Here is a 13,413-nt window from a genome sequence, read left to right on the forward strand (position 1 = left end):
GAACATGCTGTTTCCCCTGGATATAAATGTTTTATTAGAGGATACACCTCCTCAGGCTCAACATGTCACTGTCGGAGGTAGGAGGAACAAGGGGACACTGTGTGCCCCAGAGAGCAGCATTAAACATAATGGTCTTTGCATCCCTGCACACAGCCAAGAAAATGTTATTTATTATATACTATAATGTGTTTCGGGGTTTTTTACACCTGTTCATCTGGACTGTCATTCTACCACATGAACAGGGAACTTATTTTTTTAACAAATATCTTGCAGGGTTAATTGAAGGGAGCTGCAAGATGCAGGCTTAATGTCAAAATAACCCACAAAATGCTAAAAGTCAAATCCTCTAGCAATAAGAGCGTGCCTAAAATTGATCACTTGCTTCACGCTGATGCTGATGATTACGCTGCATTGCAATGCCAGACAAACAACAAAATTTGCTAAACGTATACATAATTCATCAACAATAAGTCTTGTCTCCCCCGTGCCGACTCCTGCTATATCCCAGAGAAGATAGATGTGGGAGCGAAGCCCTTTGAGCTCCAGATGGTACATTCCCAACAATAAGGTTTGGGCTTCCACTGGAAAATGATCCTTTTCCTGCGTGTGCGAAACGCTAATGTGTCATCGTCAGACGGTAATGAGGTGACGGCCGCGGATGAAAGTCTCAATGAAATGCATTTCTGAGAGTCTGCCACCGGTGTTTCTTTATCTTGGTTCGGATTAAAAGCAATATTTTGCCTCTGCTGTCGTGTGAATCGTGTGACAAACCACGTGATTGTTAAAGATTTTTCTCAAGAGTTTAACAAAGTGGGATGAAGAAATAAATAGTGGAACAGAAGCAAAATGGGCACATACTCAACTACATAAATGTAGTATACGTGGTCACTGAATACAGGGTGATATTGGCTCAAATATTTTTTTTTCTGTACCAATTGTTGGGGAAATGAGAGGGGAGAAGAATGCAAAGCATTTGATCCCATTACAAAAGTTGTCCTGTCTGTGTACTGCGTTATTGTTCGTTGACCTCAGTGTCCTTCTTGCCCAAGCTTTGATAATCTCAATCATAACGTTGCTTGGCTCCGTTACGCATCTGTTTTTCCATTTATCAAATTATATCACATGATGATAGAGCCATTCCAAAAAATCTCATGAAACAGTGCATCTACAGCCAGTAACAGTGACTTACAGCAGCTTTTACCCTTCTTCACCAAGAACTGTTTGGAAATTTCAAATTTTGCTCTATGTTCAGAGGGCCGTTTTTGACCCCTATTATGCATTCCAGACTGAGCGTCAAAGAGCGAAGACGAGATTTAATTTGTTGACTATTGCCACCAATCTCCTTTAAACGGCTTTTAATTGATAACGGCAAGGGAGAGTGGTGAACTTTAAATAGACATTCTAATTATCGGCTTTAAGAAGCAGGGGCTTTTTGGGAAATGTTATGGCATTTGGAATGGGATTAATGGGCGAGCGAGGCGCTGGCCACCCCGCAGCTAAATGACATTAAAGAGAGAGATGAGTGGTGCCGCTGAAGGGAGCAAACCCACTAGTCACAGGAGCCAGGGCGCCCACTGCCTTGGGCACACACACCGTGGGGTAACATGCAGGGGAGAAGGAGGAGAAGGAGGAGGAGGAAGAGGGAGGGGAGCAGGGGGTATCACATTATCTACTTCTCAAGATTTCACCCCACACGGATACAGACACTGAGACAGTTAGGACCATTCTTCACTAATGCAATATTCCTATGCAGATGAAGAGAGATCATTTGTGAAAGGTGCATGACTGGAAATTAGCATGAATACAAAAGGTGGCTTATTTCTCTGTCTGTCTTTCTCTGTATACATACATATACATATATATAAATATATATATATATATATATATATATATATATATATGTGTGTACACTCATCCATGGCGTTATGTCCACAATACCACAATAGAATTGCCACTGATGGTTTTACCAGGAAGTGTAAATTTATTGTGAATTTTGCCTGAGAGTCTGTGTGCTGCAGCTGTTGCTAACTAAAGACCAGAGCTGGTTCCAGGTGATCCGTGTTTGCCAGTTTGGTCAGAAGAGCTGATGGTGTGAATCTGAAAATGCAACAGGCTACATGGCTGCTTTAGGCAGGAGAACTGTCGAGCTGGGTGAGGTAGCAAGTAAAAGAGGTGGTAGTGATGAGTGGCACAGGGAAACAAGGAGTTAAATCAGAAGTAGAGGTCACTGCCACAGCTAGTCCAAAGTCCATCATTTCATGAATTCTTCCATCCACGCTGACAGTCTCCTGTTACATATACTTAATACAGTGTTGTGCTACAGCAGTCACTGGGCTTAATGATAAAACTGAAAAATTTTTACAATATAGAATTTTATAAAGTTGTAATTCAGAGCTGTTGGCACTGTTTTTACATTTTGACTTCATGACATCTGAGCTCTTAAAATGTTTTCCGGATGAAATGGCACAATGCTCTTTTGAATCACCTGCTTTAAAATTGTATTTTGACATATTGTTAAACCGCAAAACAAATAAAAGCTAAGGCTTCCAGACAAAGGGGTTATTATGAGCAATCTAAGTAAATCAGTGCAGCTGAAATAAAGTGGTACCTAACCAGTCAGACTCAATAATGTCTTAATACTTGCCTTAAAGAATGTAATAGGCCTAACTAATTCAGCCTTAGTAGAGCTTAGTGGTCTTGCTGGGTATTCCAGACAGAGATCTCAGTCCCCTGTGGTTTCAAACTGAACGCCCAGGGTTTGCAAAGGCCAGGAACTGACCAGCAGCCCTGATGGATCAGCTGACACTGAGATGGGGCCTCAGGGTTGAAAATGCATCATGTTGGTGGGATTGACACTAAGCTCAGATAAGACTCAGTTAAGATGGACTCATACTCACTGTGTTTTATTCAGCACACAGTACTATGAAGGGCAACATGCAGACACATATTATAAATCCGTAAAAAAAAAAAGGCCTGGCGGTCCAGACTGTTCACCTGGTTGTCTCAAACATGCATATGTAGGAAGCCAACTGGAGTGGGTGTGTGGGCATATGATGACCAACAAGACTGATTAATGCCTGTATTAATACATTTCCTTTTAGTTCTCCTTGTGTCATGAACTGTTACTTTACTTAAAAAAAAAAATTACATTAGCCAGAAATAGATTTCTTTAAATTAAAAATGCCGTTACATTTTAACAAGGTATCGAAAAAGAAAGAAAGGGTATCGACTATAAATATGTTTCTCTATATACTGTTTAGTGTTCACGGCTTACTTTGCCATGTGCCTTAATGCACTTCAAGGCCATCCTGGATGCTGGCTTTTGGTTGGTAAACTGATAAAATCCAAATGGTCTCTCTCCTCTTTACCTCAAAAAGACAGTTTTTCTTCCCACCTCACAAACAACTTTGTGCCCCGAGCAGTCGGTGGTGTGTCTAGATGTTGTTTATATGTCTTTTTCTTTCCATGGAGCGTTAACCTATATTCATGAATCCAGCGATTATACTTATTCACCCACTTCCTGGGAGTGTCTCTGAGTTCATGCAAGGATTTCCATGCAGAATCACGTCTGTTTTTAATGCAGTGTTGCCTGAGGGCCTGAAGATCATAGCCATTTAATATTATTTTTTAGCCTCGTCCTTTTGCAAAGAGACTTCTGTAGATTCACTAATCCTTTAATGATATTATGGGCTGCAGTTGAAATCCCCAGATTCTTTGCAATTTTGCACTGAGAAACGTTACATTCTTAAATTGTTTGTTTGCGCACATGGTCTTTCATAAAGAGGTAAGCCCCTCCACATCGTTACTCTTTGAAAGTCTCAGCCTCTCTCAGCTTATATTTTTATATGTTATCGTGTTACTAAGATAATTATGTGTGATGTGCACCACCAGGTAATGTAAGCATTAAACAGACTTTACATTTTTTGTTAAACATCTCAATTTATTTAATATAGCGAGATGTTTATTTAATATATAACACATAATATAAGGGTTATAACAATATAACATATTTTGTTGACGTCAAATTTAAATGAGCTCATGATGAAAAACAATAACATTTATTGGTTTCAACATTTAATATGTTCCCTGTCCCTAATGATTTGCAAATAAATGCAATCATTTTAGTTAAAATTTGACACAAAGTTTTTAGGTGTTTTTTGAGGGTTTTTTTTTTTTTTAAATAAATACATTAGGAACCAGTACCAGATGTCATAGCATTTTTCCCTAAGGTTAAACCTTCAAAACAGAGGGGAAAATGCTCCAAACACTGCTGTGCAATAAAAGTAACAAACCTAATCCATAATGCCATCTTTAAAGTTTTAAATTGGAATTAATTCCATGCTTGATGTAAGTTCCAACTCTGGATCTGAAAATCATTTCTATACAAAAGCACATTAAAAAGAGCGAACCACAGACTAATCTTTTCTGAAACATAGCCAGCAGGGGTAATTTCTTGAAGGCCTGATCTGTGTGAAGGTCCAGACTTGGCCTGTGGATCTCACTTTGGCTGGCCCCGGGCTAGAGGATGAGAACCTGGGGAGAGTTGAGATGAGGCTGTCACACTTCCTATAGATCAGTCATTATCACTAATCCAGTCACAGCGCTGGGATCAGCACCAGGCCCATTCATCTAGAACCGTCATTAAAGAGCTAAATGAGAGCTGCCTCTGCTAATGAGGTAATGAGAATTTCTATGTGAGTGTGTGTGTGTGTGTGAGAGAGAGAGACGGTGAAAGAGCGAAACAGGCATTAAGACAAAAGACATAGACATTTACAGATTAAAAATCTGTACAAAATAATAATAATAGTAATAATGAGCTGATTTAGAAGAAAAGACTTTACTGAGTCATCCTGGCGTGTGTGCGAATCAATTTGCAGCTCTCCCATCAGAGGGCTCTTATCATTCACCCACCTCACCCACAGTTCTGTTTACTGCTCTCTCTCGCCACAAGTAAACAAAAGCCAGAGTTGTACTTGTTCGCAATAGCTCTTTAATTTGACACAGCCTCGGATGCATGTATGCAGCTGTTTTCTTCTGTTAATTGCAATACCACCAGGGTAAACATTATTGTCCTATGAGTTATATTCCAGCCCAAAACAAAGCCTTGCATAAGCTGTGTGAAGTGGGGATGCCGTGCTTTGCTGTGTGACACAAATCAATTATTTATGCCTATGAAGCTCCAAAATATTTATCTTGCCTCACGGTATACAAGGCTGAGGCCTCTGAAAACAAATAGACGTTTATATCAAAGGCACACGGGTGTAAACAGCCGAGTGGAAAGACAATGTACGACCACCCGAGGGAGGCGGTGACGCTCGGCGAGAGAAGTTCGGGAAAAGCCTGTCGCTAACTGACAAATGCACATCAAACAAACGGCACATTAACAAAGTTCCTATAGGCTCGTAAAAGAAATGTTTTTAGCACTGATATTAAACATTGATGATGGTTAAATGTTGATATTACATGGGAGATCCTATTATTGTGGTCAGGTTAGAATTACGCAAGACAAAAACACATAAAGTGGAAGCGTAAACAAGCTATGATCACCCGGTACAGGACTGGGGTGGTCTGAAACACACATGGTCACATTAATACAAATGATAGATGAGAAATGTCTCGAGCCCATATGGATCAACTATGTAAACAGTAATAATTCTTTGTAAATATTCAGTTATGGAACACACACACAAATCAAACTGTTTGCAAGCTGCAAAATAGATTCGAAATACATCTGGGGAAAAAATTTGAGAGTGGAAATATTTTTTTCTCTTTGCCTGATTGCGTGATTCAGGTGAAGCAGACAGACCGCGTGGCTAAAAAGGGGTGAAAAAACCATTTGCTGCATGGGAGATACACTTAAAGCTCCCCAGTCATGCCATATCGCTGCCTTCACACGCAGTCTTTTGAGCTGTAAACGAACACTATTTTAAGAAGATGGAATTGCAAAGTTTCAGTTGTGAATTAACCTGTTAGCACCAGGGGTTAAAGTGGTATGAAAGGATCTGGAACTGCCTTCGGCACCTTTAGTTAATCATTGAATCTGATATGCATAATGCTGTCGAGGGAGTTAATTTTTCTGTGGGCTGTGGTTCGGTGTTGCTTCCAGCTGGCAGCATCAAGATACTTGCTTAGGAAGTACTGGCATCCCAGGGCACACTCACATCCTCAGCAAATCCTTTTTCCTTCTCATCACTGTGATGTGTTCATCGTGCAGATGTCAATAAAGTTGTGGTCTCTGTACTTAAGCATCTAGGTACTCCTACTAAAGAGGACCAAGCATAAATAGAGTAATTTTTATTACAGCTTTTCAAACATCTCAACAAATATTAGAAGAAGAGAAAGGAAGAGAGAACAACAGAGGATTAGATGAGAGATTATTTCAAAAGTGAGGACTAGTCAGAAAGTCACATGTGGTAAACAGTAAGTTATAATCTTATATAAAAATGTCCCAATTTCTAACTGATATTGACTCTATACATGACGAGTTTCTGAAATTATATTTTTGTCATGATGTGAAATGTCTTGCAAATTAAATTAAACTAAATTATACTAATCTTTTATTATTGAAAGGCTATATGAAAATACTACACAGTTTAGTGCCGTTTAGCAAAGGTTAGTTTGCAGCTCTTGGGTGAAGTTTACAGTAATGTACTGTGCTGTGCTGGAACAAGCTGTGGTGTTCATTGTCAATGTAAGGTTACAACAAGTGTAGCAGACATCAATTTAAGATGCTGATTAGATTGACTCAACAAATCTTTTATACTAGATTTACAGCATTTTAGCATCTGCTTATATCTTGCTAAATTCAGTTAGCTAAATCCACAGAAAGCAGTGACTCTCAGAGTAGCAGCACATTCCAGCTGATTACAGTCTGCACACAAAGAAAAAAACTCCTGCCGTGCACAATGAAAATTATTGTGACTTATTTCTAAGTGATTATTTTCCCCACGCAGCATCACTGTACCCCATCTTGGGCTTTCCCCACCTTGTAAATCCCACCAGTTAGCACCAACTGCTCCTTCCACAACTTTAACGGAAAGTAACTGGTGTAAAATCACATAGAATAAGATGTCTTGAATTAAAGTTACTACATTCCTACTGGAACATATCACTTGCTCCTCAATTACAAGTAAAAATGTAAACATGATTAAGAAGAATACTGAACTTCCCTATCTTTAGTATAGCAGCCAGGAGACATAGTGAGGGGGAAAGTAGCTCAATTAATGTAGAAAATAAAAACTAACCTGCAGTTTAACTGACTGACTCACAAGTTCAATAAAAGTTATGGACAAACAATAGAAATATAGCCAAAGGGAATAGAAAATTATAAAACAGAGAAGTAATGATCATTTATCATAATAATAAACTGAAGTGGCTGAATGAATAACCCTAACTAAAACATATATTTACTGTTTTCTGTTGTTGGTGGTGTTTTTGTGTCTTTTTGTGCACATATGTGTTTTTTAGGTAACAGTTGGCCCCCAACTGATAATGATTCCCTACTGATTGGCGTAGCATCTATTTAAAGTGGTGAATAAAGGGTTGAAATAGCAATAAAATAGTATAAATGGTTCAGATTAATGTTATAATTACAGGTAAATGTCAATCTGAGGAGTTCAGGTCTGGCTTAAAACCAATACAAATGAACACAGGTGAACATGACAGGTAGGGTTGATGAAGGGAGTTCATAAATCCACCTGACATCCTTGGATGAGAAAGACTGGAAACCACTGCTGTTTGCTGCCAGTATTAAAAAGTATAAAATATAAATATATAAAATAAATATATATATAAAATATTTTATATAGATATAAAATACAGCTTTTTAGTGATTATCATAGATATCAGACACATTTTCACAGTACATAAAATCATTTCACTGCTTGTACTGCAGCATTGCTACACCTCATAATCTAATGGAGCAACAGTACATGAAAACAAACTATTTTTGAGTCTATACATATATATATATATATAAGATATAAGATATAAAGAGAGAGAGATAGTTAATAACTATTAAATGTATTAATGAGTCTATCTGAGGAATACACCTTTATGGGGAGTAACAGGGCAAGAGACCTGCTGAAAAGCCAGTCACAGTAAAATTACGTCATCTGACACACACTTTCACATCAAACATGTGTATTCTTTGATTTTTCAACACAACATCAGCTGTGTTCTTAACACCCTCTGCTTCACGTCCTCCATGCTAATGTGCAAACTTCACACACACACACAAGGTACTCTCCAGCTCTCTGAAGGACTTAATATGTCACACAAGACTCTCCTGGGAACACAAACAGGGACTTAAGCTGTTGAAGTAAGTGGTTTAGGACAAAAGGAGAGTAAACAGAAAGCAGAAGAAGCATACTATAGGTCTACTCATAGCGACTTTCTCTAGTTTGTCCCACACTGGGATCAAGAAATTGTGCAGTCACCCTGTTAAAGTCCTTGCAATAAAAAATCCTTACAAAATTATTTACAGGTCCAAAATAATTTGGAGCCTAGAGTAAAAAACCAACAAACAAACAACAGTATGTATCCTTTAATTGTTTAGGTTTTTACTACAAGAGCATGTAATCACGATGACCAACGTGCACCAAAGCTCCTTCTCCTGCTTTCTGTCGTCTCACATGAGGCTAAATAGGAAGGGAACGTGACCTAGTGGCTCATCACCATGCTAAGTGTTTACAAATTGTTCTGGGTCTACTTGTGGGGGGTTGCAGGGAGGCAGCAAGCGGTCAGAATGGGCTGCCATGCGAAGGCTGTTGATCTCTGCATGACACGCCAACCTTATGGTGTTGCACATGGCCGTCCATTAATAAACAAATGAGGGGCTCACTCTGGAGGTCAGAGGAGCTCAGCTGGCCCATTTGCCACAGATCTCTCTCGGCTCACTGGGATCCAGAATGGCCACCCGCCGTGTCTGCCTGTCAGACGGCTGCTAACCTTGTCTTTGGTGACGGGCAGGAGGGCAGGAGAGGGGAAGGAGGGGGCGCGTTAGGGTGGAGACACACAAAGGAGGAGGGGGGCATGAGTTGCCACTGCCCCTCCCTTCGGCTGATTAGTGTGAGTGACAAAGTGGTGCAGAGAGTCCACTTGGGCCTTCATAATAAATCTATCAGGGAGTAATAGAATTCCATCAATCCTTGCTCCTCAGTCTTTCTGCCCTCCCTCCTGCTCCCCAACCCTTAGAGGGGGGTCACCATGTCTGTGTGGCGGCGGTGGGAGCGTGAGGAGGGAGGGGAGGGGGCTACAATCCTCTGGGATTGTACAACTGTTATTATTCAATTACGCTCCCTTTTCTTCTCAGTTAAAAGACCATGATATCATTATCACTTAATGAATATATATAATTGGATCTTGGCCGCCGCTTCCCTCTGGTCTGATGAATACTACTCACTATTCATTCAGCCCCTGCGTATCCTCCTCAACTCTGCCTCCATTACAACAGTCTGTGGAGCTGTAGATGATGATGGTGATCATCATCATCATCATCATCATGCTGTCAACAGAGGGAAATTGAAATTATCTGTGTGTTCTTTGAATGTTTAAATGATTAAATGAAAAGTATATTTAAAAAATAATAATAATAATTTGGGAGTTTCTGGACAGTGTTTTTTTCATTGTTTTGGTCAATGTGGAAATATAGGTCAGATGTAAAAATGACATTGCAAGTGATCTGGTAAAATTGAGAAACAGAGTAGATAGACTTTTTTTCCCACTCTGAGTATTCCCAAATGAATTTTAACTTAATGAACAAGGATTTCATTGCTGAAGTGATACTTGTGTTCAACATGCAATTATTGCAATTTCCATGTTTTGTTTAATAACCCTGTGACAATTTCCTGTGCAATCGTTTGCAGAAACTCATTAAGTCCGCAGAAAGTATCTGAATTTCATCTTCACGATGGCTGCACATGAGGAAAATGTTTGGGAAAAATTCCTGCAACATTAACACAGTATAGATAGAGGGTGGGGGCATTTCTGCAAACGCTACACCTTCAAGGATCCCTTCTATTTAAATGTGACTCCTTGTTGGCGTGAGTGAGGAAAACTCCCAGGGGACATTAAGGGAAGAGGCGAAAAACCTTGATAGCCACAGTCGTGACAGTCATGGTCATCAATACCCTCTCAATCTGTCGGGAAACAGTGAAAGAAAGGGGGGTAAAGATGGTGATGAGAAACACTAAAAACATTGATTTAGCATTTGTCCACTTCATTTAAAGTGAGACAAGGGGGCGACAAGGACCAGAGGGGTCTTTGAAGAGGCGAGATCAGGGAGTGTTTAGCCTCCTCCCATTCAGATGTCACCCTCTTGTTGGAAACCAAAAGCAACCGTCCCTCCCCTCCACATTGTTGAGGGTAAATGTGGCATAGCAGGGGCTGAGCATGTCTGTATAAATCAGACATGGAGATTGTGTGAGGCGATGGGAGCGTGTGCATGTGTGTGTGTGTGTGTGCGCGCTACGAGGAGGCCGGTACATTCATGGATGCGTACACCGTCATTAATCCTGCTTAAAGAAGACAGTGTTGGCAGAGTGGCAGCACCCCAATCCAGCTGCTCCCCCCACAGAGACACATCAGACACCCTATATGACCCCCACCCGAGCACGCTCGCTCCCATATTCCTGCTAGTCACCCGCTCATTCAACCCACCTCCTCACCCCTCCGTAACCATCAGTTCAGCCTTCTCCACCTTTGCTCGCAGCCTTAATTTTCCATCACTCCCCCCTGCCACCGCCCGCCACCCAAAACCCAAAACCCCATTCTCACTCACTCACCCATCCTTGCCATACATCACTCCAAATTAAATTTACATTAGGCCCTCCTCTATCAAAGAAGCCAAAAGAGAAGCAGAGAGGGAATGAGATCGAGGGGCTGACATCATTACCCGGCAGCAGAGCACATGACCGTCATCTATTAAACCCTTTTATACACATGTCTCAGGATTTTACCAAAGTTCATGCATACCTAAGTGCAAGTTTACGTTAAAAATTAAACGCTCTTTTAGGAGGACAAAGGAGTTTCTGAACTGTTGACTTTGAGAGGGGCTTTATAACCTCTAACCATGGATGTCTAGCATTGCTATAGACAGCCCCTTCCCTTCTTCTCTTCGATCACTTTTTCCTTCTTCCTATGGCTGCTGCTGCCTTTTCCTCCAGTGGTTAGGCGGCAGTGAGTTGACTGTCCGTATATTAGCAAGATTTTTTTTTCCTGACGTAAAATAACAGCTCGTGGCTACCACGATGTAGGCTTCAGTCAGTTTAACATCCCTCTGGTGTGTCCTGTTTCTCTTTCATATGATAGGTTTTTGTTCCATTCTTTGAGGATGTTTTCTCATCCAGTGTGTTTAAAAACCCTCTGTTGGTCATACAAGTAAACTATCAAAAGACAGTGTCTATTGCAGAAACCTTGTCTCTGGACTTTAACAGCCTTTTTAGTTGTACTGAATTTCTCAGCATATAACTGAAGGTCCATGGAGATTTTTTTATTGTAAAAAAGAAAAAAGAAAAAAGTCCATACCTGGAAGGTCTTTTTTCTGAACCTTTGAGGCAGGGTATATTTATAGCTATGTCAGGTATGCCAGCTAGCTAGCTGTGCCTCTTGTTTTGCTGTTAAAGAAAAACCTGACACCGTTTTCTCTTGTTTTCCTTCATTGTGCTGCAGTGCTGCTTCATACAATGCCCTGCAGATGTTCTCAGTTATATGTTCTTATCTCTTAAGACTCTTTACTTACTTACTTTACTCTCTTTATGTATGGCTACCACTTGACAGGTTGTTGGTTCACAAACTCCAGCTCCTCCAGTCCACGTGTCAGAGTGACTCTGGGTAAGACCCTGAAATCAAAGCATCACAGTATGAGCATGTATGTGATTGGTATAAAAATTAGACACACACATTCACATTGTTAAATGGCATCACGAGGTGTAGCATAAACAAAATCTGTGGAACTTACAGGTAAATGTAGGGACAACTGTGGACACTATATGTACTACACCATCCAAGCACCACCACTCTTCTAAGGTCAAGGAGACCTTTTTCAATCAGTAGTCAGGACAACACCTGTTGTGTGTACATGTGAAAAGGGGACAGTGTCCTCTAACTGTTCAGAGGTCATGTGTACAGCCATAGCTGAAACCCCAGCCTTCCACAGAAAAGGAAATCCAGGGTAATTTAAGATCGTAAAACTACAATGAGACCTACCACAAAAATTTCATTAGATTTTCTTTTTGTTATGTTTCAATCCAGTTCAATTAAACTTTATTTATATAGCAACAATTCGCAACAACAGTTACCTCAAACAATTTATACTGTAAGGCAAAGACACAACAGTATTACAGAAAATCCCAACAATCAAGTGACTGCATATAGTAATCATTTAGCTGTTGCTTTTTAAAACAAGTGAATGCCCCCTTTGCCTAACATTTGTCAGCCTCTAGTTTTGGAAATGTAGGGCTAAAGTAGCCTTCAGTTCTCTGGAAAGCTTTAAGACATTTGTTTTGTTGTGTGTAAATATGGCTAATGTGCAGCAACATAGCAACTATGGTATCTAACGTCATGTCATTAACTGACTACACAAAACTGCAAAATGACATATCTTTACCATTTTAGAGCTAAAACCAAAGTTCTCACACAATAAATACAAGAAGCCAACCTACAGGAAGATCTTTGGCTGCACGGTCATATTAAACATTTGTAATTCATTACGATGCTGCATAACAACATGAGTAGTTTTTCATTACCTCGCGATGTGGCCCTGTCACATGTTCGTGTGCTGCTTTGTATGAGGTGTATAATGTAATTTCCCGTTGTCTATCATGTCATGTCCTATTGTGTCAGACTGGGTTGCACTTTGTCGCGCAGCATTATACTACAGCATGTCGTGTTGTGCTCTCTCGTCTCAGTCTATATCGGTGATGTATTAGGACAGAGTGTTACCTCCCCTCACCGTTGGGGATATATTTGCATTGGAGCGTCTGAAAGCAGCTGGAGTGAACCAGCTCAGTAAAGGCACCTGAGTGCTGAGCGCTTACTCTTTAATTGCTTCATTATCGTCTGTGCTAATCCCTCTCCAATTTCGACACTCTCATTTTCCACACTAATTTGTCCCGGTCCCTCTCCAGTTCTCTGCTCTCACAGTCCGCAGCGCTATGGCACCTATTTGCTTTCCAAGGCAATGATAACAATTAATGCAGCAGTTGGCGGCGCTTGTTTCATATAAACCTGTTTTAGCCGACTGAACAAGAGGTTGCTGATAAACAGACTCTGGAGCCAAGGCGCAGAGCTTCACAGCACCATTTGTTTCTCTAATTATGCTTTAATTACAACTGTGTATGCTAATACACTAAACATTTGCATAGAACATTCACACAACTTTCTGCTTTCTGTTCAGGAGCGAGCGCTGCAGAA

The 13,413-nt window shown here is 40.4% G+C and overlaps 1 long non-coding RNA gene across 2 annotated transcripts in view; it reads right to left on the reverse strand.

Moving 5' to 3' along the window:
- Nucleotides 1-12,963, reverse strand: part of LOC102078992 (uncharacterized) — a 20,622-nt gene extending 7,659 nt beyond the window's left edge. Inside the window, exons 1-3 of one of the 2 annotated variants that reach the window (XR_266789.4) lie at nucleotides 12,747-12,963; nucleotides 11,745-11,840; nucleotides 4,012-4,533 (exon numbers count right to left, since the gene is read on the reverse strand). This is a non-coding gene — a long non-coding RNA (uncharacterized LOC102078992). Of the gene's footprint in view, nucleotides 1-4,011; nucleotides 4,534-11,744; nucleotides 11,841-12,746 lie in introns of those variants that run through there. The other variant, XR_003214670.1, reaches the window with a different exon arrangement.
- Between the last annotated feature and the right edge of the window lie 450 nt (nucleotides 12,964-13,413).

The sequence above is a fragment of the Oreochromis niloticus genome, linkage group LG17, assembly GCF_001858045.2.
Source record: "Oreochromis niloticus isolate F11D_XX linkage group LG17, O_niloticus_UMD_NMBU, whole genome shotgun sequence".
NCBI lineage: Eukaryota > Metazoa > Chordata > Actinopteri > Cichliformes > Cichlidae > Oreochromis > Oreochromis niloticus.